We start from the raw sequence: 16103 nt of genomic DNA, 5'->3' as shown, positions 1-16103 counted from the left end.
AGAAAGCAGTTTTAAAGTAATTTTGCCAAAGAATCCTAAAATCTTTGGGGTAAAAGGATATCCGAGGGAACATGTTTTATCCCACCTTGGGAACATAACTGAAATAGTTATAATCGGGAAGTTTTAATAACACATATGGAGTGACAGGACAGAGAGCTGGAGGTGGCAAATCCTTTCCTTGAGCCCCACCTCAAATCATAAACGTGTGTATGTTCTTCTTGAAACACGCATATCAATCCAGTATCCAGCTTGGAGGCCACCTTACACCTTGTGCAAGCCACTTTTACCCTCAGCAACCCAAGGATCCAGCTCTCAAGGTGACACAAAATCCTGCAATCTGTGCGTACATTTGGACTTTCCCAAACTTCCACCTACCTTTAAATTCAACACTCTTCCCTATCAAATAATGAATCCAAATAAAACAAGGGCATTGATGTTTTATACTTTATTTGAGAAGAGACCCTACATAAACCATGTCAGGAGGACACAGTCTACACACGATTTCATCAATCAATAAATGGAGTCGTTAACAAAACATTGAAGATACGATACCATGAGGGAGACAGACATATGACCAAGGAGTATTTACAAATCTCACATATGATATATTTATATTGGAGATGGATATATACATATATACATGTACATGTGCATATACATACATATGTCCATACATACACACACATATATACATATATATGTATAAAATGTTTTTAAACAAAAACCAAGAAAAGAGTTTGCCTTCTTGTAGTAATTAACCATTTGAAAGTGAAGAATGGTTGGTTTTCATTAGTGTCATGGTGTTAAATCTCTGCCCCTACATTTAACTCCAACACTGATAGATTCCAATGAAGACACGTGTTTGCCTTGGGATGAAGCATGAGGGTGAAGAATGGGGTGATGGGTATGGGGCCGAGAGTGAAGGACATGCACAATGGGAGAAATGACCTTTGGTGATACCATTAAATCATCCTTTTGTATTAAACATAAATTATTAATACAATTTAAAAAAATAATTTTCTGTTTCCTTTTGAGGTTGGGGAGGAAGGAAGAGCAGTGTAGGGAATAGAGATAGGGAGCACTTGCCTTTTCAATGCATCCCTTAATATCAACTGAGAACACATATCCCCTACACAGGGGCCATCCTACCATGTTAGAATCCATAGTTTTTGCATAAAGGACATCTTTACATAAGAATTTTATAACATAAGCCTCTTCTCCAAAGGCAGATACAGTCATCATTTTAACTAAATTGATTCTCCAAGGCTTACCAGGATGCGAATAAACCTAGCATAACCCATGGATTTTTTTAAAAGGAAATGAATGGAAGAAATAGAAGGGGTACTATTCGTAAAACCCAGGTTTACTAAAACCTCAGTCACCCACCGTGAGTTAATAACTTTGGGATTCAAGTGATGGGGAGCAAACATGATCAGCACTTTCCAGTGGCCTTGGCAAAAAACAAACAGGCATCATGGGGGAGTATTTCTAAGTCATAAAAGAGAACTGAGGAACAATCAATTGAGATAAAAATAAATGACGTAAGGTCCAGTTGAGTACATCTCAACTTTGCTGCCGCCAAGGTTTCCACCAAAGAACGATGGCCTGGCAAGACTATATCTACTGTTAAGATTTTTCCAAACCATGCCACATTGTGTTTTTTCTAAACTCTGTAAGATTAGCTTGGCCTGAGAACAAGAGTGTGGATGTATCACATGACCACTGCCATCTACACCATTGTTCAGCAGTTGCTATAATCCAACTTACCCTTCAGTTGGCCGATATATTTATACATACATTGGGAAACACACACAAACACATGGGGTCTGACGAGATATAATCACTTTACATATATTTAATACAGAAAGCTTAGGGATGAGGGCGGAAATCAGTTACAACAGCACCTAAACTTCATTCGCAAAATTCCTCTCTGAGAACATAATACCCAACTAGTGCACTGAAGTAGGTACCGGCTGATTTTCCAGATATTGAAAGTTTGCTGCGCAACATCAGCCTAAAGATAAAGGGACATGTAATGTCCAGTAGGAAACAAATCAGTGTACATCATTTACACGGCAATAAATCCTTCATTTCTCTTGAAATAAGATATGTAAAGTAGCACTTAGTTTAATACAAGTTTTGTTCGGCTTTAGACCTAGCTGTAAAAAGCCATTCATGCAAAAAATTACCTCCAGTTTTAGCTGGATAATTAAAGGACACTTCTCCTGAAAACAAGTCCCTTTCACATAGGGAAGGGGAAAATATCCCACTCAGGACAGCCAGCATTGGCCGAGAGTGGAAAATACAAGACTTTGGTGTTTGTAGGGCATTTGCCTTAAGAACCCAGAAGTAGCACTGAGTTCACCTTTAAGGAGGCAGAGGGCTAGAAGTGCCCTTGAAAATTTTAGGAAATTTCCAGAAAAAGTACTGACAGCCTCTGTAGGATTTTATTCTCTGGTCTGTTCTTTCCTGAGGCTTCCATTGGCATCACCTCTATGTCTAAAGATGCCTGCTTCTGTATCTCCAGTCTCAGACTACCTTTCCCCTGGCCAGTGGATCATTTGTTTCCTACCAGTCAATCTGCAACTCCTCCCTCTCTGTTCTAAGGAAACAGAATTTCTCCCATCAAGCTCTCCTATACATGGTGGTCCTTCACATACATATTCTGTCAAAACTAGGCTTGTTCCTTGATTTCAATAAAAAACAAAGCTCCTCTATTCTACAGAGTTCTAATAGAAAATTTTTGACCCTTCCTTCCCCCAGTCCTCACATAAATAATCTAGAGAAACTCTTCCTTTGGCCTTTTTGCATGGCAAGTGTGAGGACTGCAATGAGATGCCCTCAAAAGGCAAGGAATGGAGGAAGAATGGATTGTCCTCAGATCCACTTCAAGGTTAAGAATTGCAGTTCCATTGAACTTGTTTGTCTGAGATGTGGCTCTAGCCTGTTTTGACCACCTCATTTATCCTTAAAAAGAATCCTTTATGGTCTTGTACCACTAAATGTTACAAATTATGATAAGCAACACTGAAGGAGGGGAAGAAGAGAGGGTACAGTGGAGTGTTCAGTGCTTTGGATGGTCCAGGGGCAGTTGAAGTGGAGTTCATTTAACTCCTGTGAAATAGAAAAAGTATTTAAGGTGAAATCCTTGGTGACTGTCTTACCTTCCCAGCACTGGGGCTATCCTGACATGAGGGGTTAATTAAGAGAAGACAATGCTGCCTCTAAGATGCATCTAATGTGTTATTGTGCTATATGACAACTGGCCAATCACAAGGCAAAGTGACAACATGTGCTTCCACTACGTTGATTTTCTCAGTGCATCCCTTCATTCTGGCCTGACAGAGGCCCAAAGGAGCCATCTGCATTTTTACTATGGTTGTTTAAGGCAAAGTGAGCTGCTTAACAGCACTCAGGATTGGAGGGCGGCTGGTGGCATCCAAAGCAGTGCCCGGCCCCAACTCTCCAAAATGCCTAACAACAGCATCACTGGGCCACTTTCTGTCCTCAAAGTTCATAGTTTCTGCTCAACTCCTGTGAAATATTGCCTACAAACACACACCGAGTGAAACATAGACTTGGACATTGTGGGAACTGTGCAGAAATTGTAAAAAGAAAGTGATTGCCAATAAGCAGTCCCCCACTGGGGAGTTTAGGAGTCAAAGGTGCCTTGTGAACACTTTTTCCAGGAGGTGCTTGTGCCAATGTGCCCTTCATTGATGTCTTGGTGTCTTTCTTTCCACTCCTCTGGGCCAGGAGACCTGGATGTGTTAGTTCAATCCTCATCATTTTTTAGCACGTCCAGAATGTGACACAAACAGCTTAGCCACCAGGATTGAAAATAAATAGAAGATGTAAGCACCAAAACTTAAGAATAAAGTCTTCCAGGATGAGGCCCCAATGAATAGGAAGTAAAGGGAAAACCCGCCCTTCAGTGTGTGGAAGGTCAATCAGGACTGCAGGTTCAATCCAGGGAGGTGTTTGCTGTCCCTGGTGCTGAAAACAGATGCCTAGGTATCACTGACAGATGGGAGAAGCAAAAAACTGCCTATCAAACTGAAAACTCTTTCAGCAGAGGCTGACTTTAGGTGACAGGCCTCCAAACATGTTTTAAATGACTCTTTTTTGTGCCATTTCAAATGAAAGCAGCTCTGAAGTGACTCTAGTTCGGGACAGAACTAATGCATTGCCATAATACTGATGGGGTAGCTCATCCAAACCACCTCCCCATTCAGTCCCTATTGGTATGTTACTTCATGTGACTCAAGGACCAAAATGGATGCAGCATCAGAGTCTGTGGAAACTGCCTGCTAATTTATTTTTCCTGATAACAACTGCAGACATGGAATTGACTTGGCTTACTATGACTAAACGTTCCTGAAGGAAATATTTGGGTAAAACTTTACCACGTACTGAAACACGGGTCTCTGAATTCCTCTCCACCTCTCATTTTATTGTCACCTTCTGAGAAACTGAGCAGAGCTTTTACTGTGCTCAAGAGAAAGTCTAAACTTATAAACGCCTCCCCCAGCCAACACACAAAGAAACACAAGAAATCTCAGAAAGTAAAACGTACTTGAGAAAGAACATGATTCTTCCCTTAACGGTACACGAATCTTTGCCAGAGAGAGCAGGACTGCTGTTTTCTCACACACTCAAAGTGAGAATTTTCTTGTCTCAACTTGCTTTCTTTTCATTCTATTTTGACAATGCCCTTGAACTCACCCGCCATGGCCCACAAACATAACCAAGAAGGGTCCTTGATTATGTGGGATAACAGAAAACTAACATGGGTCATTTTTTGTTGCCTCCAACTCCAATGAGTTAGGGGGGCTTTTGCTTTTAGACATGAACTATAATCAATCATTTCCAGTCTTGAAAAGAAAATATCCCAATGGCCCCCAAGGAAGCCTAAATAAACTTTCAGAGGGGAAAAGAAAAAGCATTAAAGTAAGTTCTTGTTGCTCCTGTTAACATATTAGATCAAATTTTCCATGTCAAGTGAGTCATTTCTCAAATGATACCTCTGAAATACTTAAATAATCAGACTTGTTGCTAGGAAATTACACAGTGGAAATGGCTTGTTCAAGGCAGGCCTCCACGGTGTTGTGACGGAGGTCATCTCCTCAGGACTATCAGAATGAATTCTGGAATGCTGCCCTGAACCAGCTTGCCTTCTCTAACTTCATACCATAATTTAAAATTCTATTCATAACTCAATTTCGACTCTCATTTCAAAGAAAGCTGAAATGCTCTCTGTCTGCTGGACAGCTGCAGGCGAAAATCACCTGGACAGAGAGGTTCAGACCAGAGGTGTGACTCTTCTACATGACAAAAAGAAAAGAAAAAGGAAATGAATCCATGGTAAAAAGAAAAGAAGGATCCAGAACTTGAGCAAAACATTTGTGAATTTTTTAGGATTTCATGTAATCCGCTTTATTCTGATTTCTCTCGGGAGTGGTCAAAATTCCATGTTTTTCAATCATGCACAGCATTTAGTCAGTTGCATGACACCTGATTTTGCTCAGAGAGCTAAAGGAAATTACATTAAAAAGATTTAACTTGCCAAGGCCTCACCACTGTAAGCTATTTAAAATAGTGGCTGGTGTCACAAACACCTGGGATTATTTTTAGGGGCTATAAATGACATCACTGATAGAACCTTGGCAATCTGGCCTCAAAATTTATTGTCAGGAGTTTCATTTTCAATCAGATATGTTTCTCAGTGTGAATCTCACTCACACCTATTTGTTGGTGCCCAAGGCTATTTGAAGTGTGTTTAGCATTTGGTCTTCACCCAAGCAGCTCTTTCTGTCTTAAGATTATTTCCCCATGTACAAAATGCTGGCCTTAGAATGAACGTGTTACTGCTTCAGGATCATTATCACTCTGGGTGCTTCCTGAAAGATTAGTCCTACCACCCAATTTATAGAGGAAGCTTCATATAGTCTTACTTTAAAAAAGCATTACATTTAAATCTATAGAACCTCCTGAAAGTAACAATGGATAAACGCAGCAGCAGATGCCATTTTGTTACAAAATGTTCAGGGTTCCAAGTCTGAAAATAAAATCTACGCTTTCAATGAGAGAGCCAAATGGGTAAAACATCCTCTTTCTGACGGTAATTTTGGAAAGGTATTTGCCATCCCTAGGTGCCCAATGGTCATTCAAAGAGGAAAATGCTAATGATAAAATCTAGAAACCAAACTTCAGGAGGAATTTAAGGAAGGAGCACCTGAAGACGTGGCACATGCCACAAAGCAGCTCACACTCAGCGCCCAGCACGACTATTTGCGCCACTCCCTGTGCAGAGAGTGGGTTCCACTTATGTGGGGGCGTCTTGTGGGGCCCATGGAACTCTTTGGCATCTGTGATCTCTTCTGGCGTTCATCGTAATCCGGGCAGGCAGGGGTTGGTAGCAGTTCTTTTTTGTAGATCGAGAAACTGAGGCACAGAGGAGATCATGCTTCTTCCAGGATCACTCAGCAGGAAATAGAATCTCAGAAATTTTCTGCCTCCTCGTCACACAGCCTACCCTCCACCCCACTTCCCCACTTTCTACTTATCTTGCCATTTTATCATAGACGGCATTTAAAATAGACCCCATATCTTTCTGGAAGGAATTAAAGGAAAAATTTTTAGAAATCTCATTGAAAATATTAGAAGGGACCAGGGAAAAGAAACAACATTGAGCCATCTCCAGGGTTATGAGAAAAAATGATACTTTTAAAAAGTAGGGGTTGGGTTAGACATGATGAATTTGCTTTTAATGGTAAATGTGGATAGTTAGTCATAGTTTATTATTGTGTTTTTCAGAGCCACTTAGATGACACAAAGTGTCTATTGGTACATAGTCGTTTGTGAAATGGAGGGTCTGGTCTCCCACATCCTTGGGTGATTTCTTCCCCCTCATTGTTCCCCAAAAAGGGAGCATGTTCTCAGGTTCAAGTCTGTCCTTAAGGCATAAACCTTTCTGATGTCATCACAGTGAAGATCTCATTTGATCAAAAAAGACACTTTTGTCCCCCCCTCAAGATTTGGATGCTGCTGCAAATCTGTGTGTCAATATTACAGCCCCTCCACTAAATAAACACTTTGCTGATAAGCCGTGCTCCTATTCCATAGGGACACAGTACTCCTACACTGATAGGATCGGGGGGGAAAAAAAAGAATACCGTAGTTTGCCATTTACCAGTATATTTAACAGACAGAACAAAAGCCAGAGAAATTTGAAGGAAAAGCTGTTTGTAGCAAGGCTTGCCTCTCCTAACCAAGCCAGAAGGAAGGGATGACTGCAAAAAGACAGACCACAAGCATTATTTTAGGCTTGTTGTCCAAGAGTCTCTGTGCAAAAGCCACTGATGAGGTGCTAATGAGGAGCTAATCACTGGGTCCAGGAGCTGGAAAGAGACAGGGATGGCTGCTAGAACACACTGTTTTCTTCCCCCAAAACTTGGGCCAAGTCACAGGCATGGCTGATGCTAGGGAAGAGGGAGATGGGCAGTCGGGCTTTCCCTGCCTTTGCAGAGACAGAACAGGGCCTGTAAAGGGGCGGGGTGAGGAACGGCAGATGGGGGTAAGAGTTCAGAGTTTGGAGAACATTCGAAGGACAGCTGCAAGGATGAACTGAACACAAGATGAAAACGGGGCTGACTCTTCAGGGTGCGGACATGCGCAAACTTGCGCAAAGGTGAGACCTTGAGGAGATCCATTTCAGTGGTAACTTATCTGAGCAATGGATGAGAAATCTATTGGCTTGCCCCATCACCGCAATCAGAGAAGGGGCACAGGTCTGCAATTAGTTTCCAGCTGCCCCCTTTATATTTGACCCAGATAACTGAGTTGACCGTGCACAGTCACCCACCAAGTAGCACTGAGTCCGGCCAGCTCACTTCGAACTCAGTGATATTCTCACGTCCCACGTTAACTCTTTCACTTCATATTCCAATTCAATTTGAATGTTTGAGTTTTATATCTAATGGTTTTAGCCCCATGATAGGTTCAGGAATCTGCTTGAACTAGTTCACATTTATATTTGTACTTAATATGTATTATTCAGGCCCAAATTCAGTGCCTCCCCCAAATTAATCAAATAAAACCTGTATCAAGATTGGGTTTGGTTTTGAGTTTCTCTGAGAAAACCAGTCCAGTCTTTAAATATGAAGGTTCTTAAAACTCAGGATTTAGTCTCCTTTTAAAAAGCCCTAACTTCATAAATGATCCACAGTGCAAAAAGTCAAAGACAGTGTAACGATAATAAAAGAAAGGGTGAGCTATAGAAAAATTTAAGAAACCACACACTTGGCGCACACTTATTTGAACATAAATACACACAGAGATCAGTAGGAGAAAGACTAATGAGGCCCATCGGTTTGTTGAACCATATTGGACCAATAGAAGTCCAATAGAAGCATTTGTGTGTATGCGTGTCTGCGCGTGTGTGCGCATATGTGCACACATGAACAAGTATCATAATATCATAAATAATAAAAAAGACAAATGTAGTCTGCACTATGTAAGCCTGAGCATCTAGAACAAAATACTACACTGATAATTGCTTTTAAATAAAGTCGTCAGGTTTGCCTCTGTATGGTTGTGACATTACTTGGCCCAGAAATCTATTTTCCCAGTCAATAAACACAATGTCCTTGGCTGGAAACTTTCATTTCTTCTAAAGAAATGTCTCAGAATATACAAGGAGATTCTTGTTACTCATACTAAAGACAAGAAGAAAAGTAGGAAAAACAATTTCAAAGAGAATCAGCATAAGTAAAACCCCAGAGAAATCTGTTCTCCGAACTTTGGGGCACAGTATTCTAAAGTCCCGAGATGAGTTCCCAAAAACAGCCGTGATGATGTGGAGCAGATTGGCGGAGGCTGAAGGTGGCTGTGACTGAGCTAACGGCCCTTTCTCAAGACTTTTGATGAATCAATAGCCCTAGTTTGTACAGAATATGTGATTTCAGCTTTGAGGTTTCCGCTGGCCATTGTGCCTCCATATGGACCACATAGTGAGTTAGAAAGTGTCGGTTCATTCTGGACCCCATCACATCATAGAGAGCTGACAAGCTGGGGTTTGGGTAACAGCTACACTCTCTGTCCCAACCAGGAGAAAAAGGAGCCAGGGCTGCCTCTCTTGTAAGGACCATAGGAAACACCTGCACAGACACAGGGTAAGCCCTTTTTCTATCAGACCCACCAGCCCCTCTGGCCACCTGGCTGCAGTCAAGGCCTGTTGCATCTGGACCTGGGAGTGCTGGAGCACTGGGGAGCCCAGAGCAGGGCTCACTGACAACGGGTACACTAATTCTTCATAAACCGTTTTACTTTGTGCAGCATCGAGATACACTGTGAAACTGTTTGTCATCAGCAGAGGGGCTTTTATGCCTTGATTTACAGTCCCCTCAGGGGAACACCAATATGATGACAACCACTGTCACTCCAACTGAGCAGAAAGCCTGGCTCAGCACCATGGTCAGAGAAAGGTCAAAACTGTCTCTCCTGGAGTCAGATCCCAGCCATGGCTCCTCGACTCCTGGAGACTAAAAGTTCATAGACGGAGAGAGCAGTGGGTGAGGAAGGGAGGGGGTGTTGCTGAGGGTGGGCCACAAGGGTTCCTGATGGGATTTGCAAAGATACACAACATGCATCTCAATGAGCTTTGCAGTAAACTTCACTGCACAGAGGTTAATCTAGATGTCAACATTGTCTGACAGTGAAGAAATTACTCCAGGGCAGGGCTCCTTCAGAAGTCTTAATATAACAGTCAATTCCATCCTGCCTGTAGGAAATGAAAGTTTTCTGCTTTGTGTGCCGAATCATTCAGCACCAATTTTCTCACTGTTTGAAGTCCAAACTGTTTGTGGTCCTAGGATTCACCTTGTATTAAGACTTTCACAGAGTTTGAGAAGCTGGGTTGTCAGTCCCATGGAAGCAGGAAGATAGGAGCCAAAAGAAAAAGCAAAAGTAAAAAGAGCAAAAACGAAAGAAAATCTTCTATACTGAGATTTACTTCTGTACTACGGAAAGCAAAAATCACAACACCTGCACCAGGTTTGTTTACTCACTCCAGAGTGAGCTCAGAGACATGAGGTAAGTGTCAGGTGGCTGTTAAATGGAGATGGAATGTGGACACTTCTCCAAGAAAAAGCAAAACATTTACGAAAGCTAGTCATTTGAGTAGGTCCTAGCAGTGAACAGATTACAAACGTCTTTTTTTTTAATGACATCCATGCTCTCTTCTTAAATGAAGGGATAAGTATCAGGCTTAGACATGAGCATCCACATTTCTCACTGGGCTTTACTGATGGTGCAGCCAAGACAACGTCAGAGTACACAGCGGACATCTGGGCTCTCAGTCTACTGTTGGCTTCCAGGAAGGACGACTAAATTGGTCATCCTCTAAAGTGACTAGAAACCAAATCCTCTCATAAGATGGTAAACTTAAAAGCAAGACCTGAGGGCCAAGGCACGTGTCAGAAGTAGCTGTCCAACAGGCCTTTCCTCATCTATGTTATCTTGATACATCTTCTGTTAGAGAGATCTAGTTTTGTTGGCCTTAAGTATCTCTCGCAAGCTACAAGCTTGGGGCATAGCACTGCACACAAAGCAATGTTTACCTTGGTGATTAGGAAAAATTAATTAATGTCAGGTAGCTGTAATGCTCTGTCTCTCCTTGATGGGAGATAGCCCAGCACGCCGGCTTAAGACATTATCTCTACTGCAAATATCAACCCAAGCTTTGCTTTCAATTTGGAACTTAGCTAAAGAGGAAAGGGAATCTGAATTTTATTACTTGAATCAAGAATTCCAAGTACTTTAAGGGCATCCCCCAGTCTCCATGGATCCCTTGTGGAATAGAAAAGTGTCTATATTGGCCCACTGAGACTTGGGCCAGAGACATCTCTTGTTGCAAAGTATAGAATTATTTTAGGCAGTCAAAGGAACTATGCCTGGGAGAATGCACCAGGGAAACAAGACTCTATCGGAAGCCAAGATTCAGGTCCTTAGGGTGGAACAGCCTGTGCTCCTGGCAAAAGCCCCAACACCCAATGCAGTGAAACAAATATTCACCACATCCTCCACCATCAGCAATGCCTTTCAGAAAGAGTGAGCAAGTATCAACACCTCATATTCTCTCTGTCCCACTTCTCCTAGGGGGTGGTTTTAACTGCAGTGCTGGTGAATTCAATACCAACCCCCAAATGGGATGTGGCAGAAAGGGCTCCCATGAGGGAATCTATCAAACCACCAGGAAGAGTAGTTTTCAGATGCTCAGAATATTGTCATCAGCATAATTTAATTCGGGGAGCACCAAACAATCAAACTTTACAAGATGATGAATTTCCCATCAGTACGTTTCTGAACGTCTCTTAGGCCAGTCCATCGCTGGATTTCTTATTCCTAAGAAATGTAAGGCTTAGAGAGACCAAGCATTGTGAAATCAATTTGCTGACTCCACGCGAACCTTCACTGAAGCCATTCCAATGAAAGATATAGATATAAGCATACACGGTATACAGGCCATGCTGTCCCTAGGATGACACTTCCAGTGATGCTAAGAAATCTTAAAATATTTTCTGAAGTCCTATAGTGATATTTTGATAGTGATACAAAAGCTTGGAATTTTCCTTTAAAACCTATTAAGGGTTGACCAAAAAATTTATTTGGTATCAAAGAAGAGGTTGGTGCTCCAGGGACCAAAAAGGTGCCATTTTTAGCTCTAAGGTGTACGCCTTTGGGTATTCTAGCAGGTTTGGCTTCCAACCAAAGCTGACAGTAGACATCCCAGGGACAGTGAAGGGCAGCTCTCTAGATAGCCAGCACATGAGTTCATTCAACAAACATCTATAGATCTTTCTTTGCTTCTGACACTGAGCAAAGCACAGAGGAGACCCCCAAATCTCAAGGCTGCCACCTCAAGTTGCAACAACTGTACCTCAAGTCAGGATAACACTGCTGCTATTTGATTTGGAAAAGGACAGCAAGGAAGCCATTAGGCATTCCTGAACAGAACAGGACTTTAGTGAATAGCCTGCAACTTACAATGGTGCCCTCTTTCCAGTACCCTACCTCCTTACAACAGCAGCTCAGGGAAAAACTCACTTGGTTTCTGACCCAGAGTTCAGATTGCCAGTGGCCTGCATGCCAAGTGGATAGGCCTGTCGCCATATCTTGGAATAGTTTCTGCCGACTTGGGTATGTCCGTGTTGAAATGGAGTACGTGGCTAGTTAGGAGGACTGCCTGGTGGAAGTCAACCAAGGGGCCAGGTGGCAGCCTTCGTTGAGGAGCACAAAAATGGGGTCCCTGGCTTATCTGCCTGGCTCTCCCCACCAACTCCCCACAAACCTAACTCATGGAGCCTTCGTTATTTGCCTTCTGTAAACAATTTCTTGCCATTGGCAATTTTTCCTCTTCCCTTTCCTTATCTGTCTTTCATTTTCTCTCTTATTTCCTAACAGCAAGTTAAAAAACAAACAATAACACAAAAGCCAAAAACCCAGGTGGGACCAAAATATAGTGTTTTTTTTTTAACTAAAAGGAACCACCAGAATATCTATTCTAACCTCTTAAATGTCTCAGATGAGAAATCTGACCATCTTAAAAATTAGCTGACCCAGCCAAGTTCAGCCAGGTAACTAAGAGCTAAGCCAGGATTTGCGATGGTCTTTCCATCACCCCACATTCCCACCTGGCTTCCCACGCATCCTGTACTTTCCCAGCATGACTGACTCACTTTTGCTTCTGAGTTGAGTCTCATGCAGCCCCAGAGATTGGCTGTCAGCTCTCCTGTTGGTGTTGGTTTCTGTAGTATTTAGCACCAAAAATACTTGCACTAGTGTATTCCGCAAAGTAAGCATCGCCAGAGAAGGACGGTAATGTGCCACTTGAACCCAGAAGGACCAAGGATCCTTTTGTCTCCTTGGGAAGCTTCTCTCCAGGGATGATTTGTGCATGATCTGCTGAGTGGAGGAAGCATCAAGTCCTTTGTTGTTAACAAGAGGAGACTTAGTGACTCTTAAGATCCACTCAGAGGTCAGGGACATAATTAGAGGGCAGCATTTGGTTCAAGTCCACAGCAAAGAAGAACTGGAAGGACCCTTGGCCATGGCACCTGACTCCAAGGTAGGCATCCAACAGCAAATCACTCTTGCTTAGTCCAGGAAGGGACCAGGTGAGCATGGCATGGCAGGGAGATCAGCCTGAGTGGCCTGGAACATCCACCAGCAGTCACAATGGAGCTCACGTCAAGCTACGCTCTCACCGTACTCTGTCATGGTCTTTTAAAGTATGGGTTTTTGTATGGAGGGATGAGAGTGGAGAGAACCAGAGTGGCCGTATTGGCTAATGGGATGCCATCTCAAGACTCATTTACCACATTAGGCTGTTTGAAAAATAAATAAATAAATAAACCTTCACCAGTGCGTTTCTGCTGTGTAGAAAGGTTAGAAAGGGGAAGGAGGCCAAGTGCTCCCTCTGGGCCTAAAGCAGCCTCAGGCACTAAAGCCTCTGAATTGTGGTGACATAGGTGCAAAGGAGGAGAGGAGTGTCTTATTGAAACCCACCTGTGCCCAGGCCTACCTCAGAGGCATCTTCCCCCAACTCGTGCGAGGCCTGTGGAGGGCTATCCCGGCATTCCAGAGCGGCATTGAGAAAAATGACACAGTGACTCGATGCTGTCAGAATCTAAGAATTTCAGAGCTAGAAGGGGCCAGAGATTAGCAAGCACAACCCTCATTTGGCAGATGGGGAAACTGAGGCACGGTAGAGTGAGTCTTCTTGGTCCTGTCCCAGTACAGGAGAAATAATGCACTCCACTCAGCCCCAGAGCCCTAGAGTACCCCTTCAGTTTCCACAGCCCTATTCTCCATCTCCTGCACTCTCCAAAAAGCTTATTTTTTTACCTGCCGAGGTGAAGAAATCGACCTGTAGACTCTACACAGAGTCCGGCAAGGGCAGCGAGTAAGCAGGCCCATTCTCTCTGCTCTCCCTTGCTCTGAGACCCATTTTCTTCTACTCTTAAGATGGGCAGTTGAACAGGATGAAGACATGACCCCAAGGCCAACACGGAGGCCTGTGGGACTAAGACGAGGGTGATCTGACAACTATAGTCTCCTTCCGTGCCCCTTGTTCCAAGGAATTGCCTTTTTCCATTAGGCCACGATGACTCAGTGCCCTGAGTTGAAACCCTAGCACATCCCTCATTCCCAGTTGCCCACCAGCCTCTAACCACTTTCCATCACCCCCTTCTTCCCAGACCATTAGTGGGAGCCACACAGTGTCTGTTCGGGGGACAATGTGGCAGCAACAGGAGCCTTGGAGCCTCACATCTCACCAGAAGATACTTTCTCCTCAGGCTCTCCCCATCGCTTCCTCCATGAATACCTTTCCCTTAGTTACCCCACTCAAAACCAGACTGCATGGCTCCATCCAGCCCTAATGGCCCCAGAATAGATCAGGGGCCCTCAGGTGGAAAGACAAGAAGGGTAATTGCCATAGGACAGCAAAGGATTCCTGTGAGGTGGTCAATCAGAAGAGCTCTCCTCAGAAGTCCTCAGGGCTGGGAGCACAGCACAGACAGAAACCCCACACCAACCCCACCTCCCGTCCGGCCCCTCCCAGGCCAGCTGAGCAGCCTCACCGATCCCCGAATCCCCACCGCGGCCTACAGTCCGAGCACAGCTCTTTTCTATTTGAATAAAAACATTTGTTGGTCTAAAAAAGGAAGCAAAACCACAAACACAGAATTCAGTCCTGAACCCCACACAGGGATGCCTGCACTGCGGCTGACCAGGAAGTCCAGGCTGCCGACAGTCCCTGAAGCTGGCAGAGCACGGTGCAGGCCAGAGGCCCCCAGGAGGCTCCAGTTGGGCGAAGGCCAGTCCATTAGGTAGCTCTGTGCTTGGGGTGTGGTGGAGGGGCTGGTGGCCTCGGTGGGGGGCGGGGGGGGCGCATCCTCTCCTTCACAGCAGGAGGGCTCTGTGGGGCCAGGCTGTTGGCTTTCACAGGCGTTTCATTGTCAGGTATCAGGGAGGCCCAGAGACCTGCCCCTATTGCAGTCCTTGACGGCAGCAGCTGGGAAGGCAGTGAATCCTCTGGCGCTGGGGCGGAGGGAGCGGGCCCCAGCCCAGATGCTTCCTTCTCTCTCCCTGGTTGGGGCTCGATCCTCATTAAGATGCCAAGCCTGCGGCAGTGGCTGTGCATTGGACATCTCCCAGAGAAGCCTCGGCCCCTCCCCCTGCCCCCAGCCCACAAAAGCGATTTCTCAGCCTCTGCGTTTTCACAGCAGCTCAAAGGCAGATACATCAATCCTTCCAGGGGCTGGAAACGTGAGAAGAATGCCACGGGGCCGGTTGCAGGTGCCAAATAGATTCTCCCCTGCTGCCTCCTGCCCACTCCACGGCCTGGCTTCCCAAAATAAGCATTGCCCCAGCCTCTTGCTAGACATGGTTCCCTTCCCAGCAGTGGGGATACCTGGGAGTGGCAGCGAGGACCCAGGGAGGCAGGATAAGAAACAGTGGACCCAGAGGGGCATACCTTATAATGACACACAAGGAACTAAGTCTCCTGCTGTTGGAATCGTGTTGTGTCCACATGCGTAGACAACACAGAGGACGTGTTCCCTATGCCCCAAATCTCCCCAAAGGCCTGGAGGTGGGAAGTGGGGCCAAGGAGTCTCCCCAATAACGGGGAGACAGGAGGCAGTGCCTTGATGGAGTTCAGATTTTATCTGTTTCTTCTGTGGGTCTCTAAGTCCGGAAAGTCCAGTTCTTGAAGTTCAGAGGATAGAAGACACATCGCTTTCAAATTTAGGAGGGAACTTGAGCATGGTTTACACCCAAGATGGATGTAGCCCACTGCCATCATGGTCTTGTCGTTGTCGTTGTTCTTGTTCAGTGTTTACCTGTAGGCGCCATCACGGAATCCCAAGAATGTGAGCATTCTACTTTCTAGAATGGACAAATGAGAAAATCGTCTCGAAGTAGAGAAAAGGGGGAAGGCATGGAGGCAATGGTCAGGGGAGACGCGAGGCGTTCCAGAGGTTCCTGGTCCAGCGATATTTCCTCGCTGAGTGTGGTCAGCCTATGCACCCATGTAGAGC

Source organism: Equus przewalskii, chromosome 1 (genome assembly GCF_037783145.1).
Source record: "Equus przewalskii isolate Varuska chromosome 1, EquPr2, whole genome shotgun sequence".
Lineage (NCBI taxonomy): Eukaryota > Metazoa > Chordata > Mammalia > Perissodactyla > Equidae > Equus > Equus przewalskii.
The sequence above is the reverse complement of the archived record's forward strand: the minus strand, read 5'-3'. Positions refer to the sequence as shown.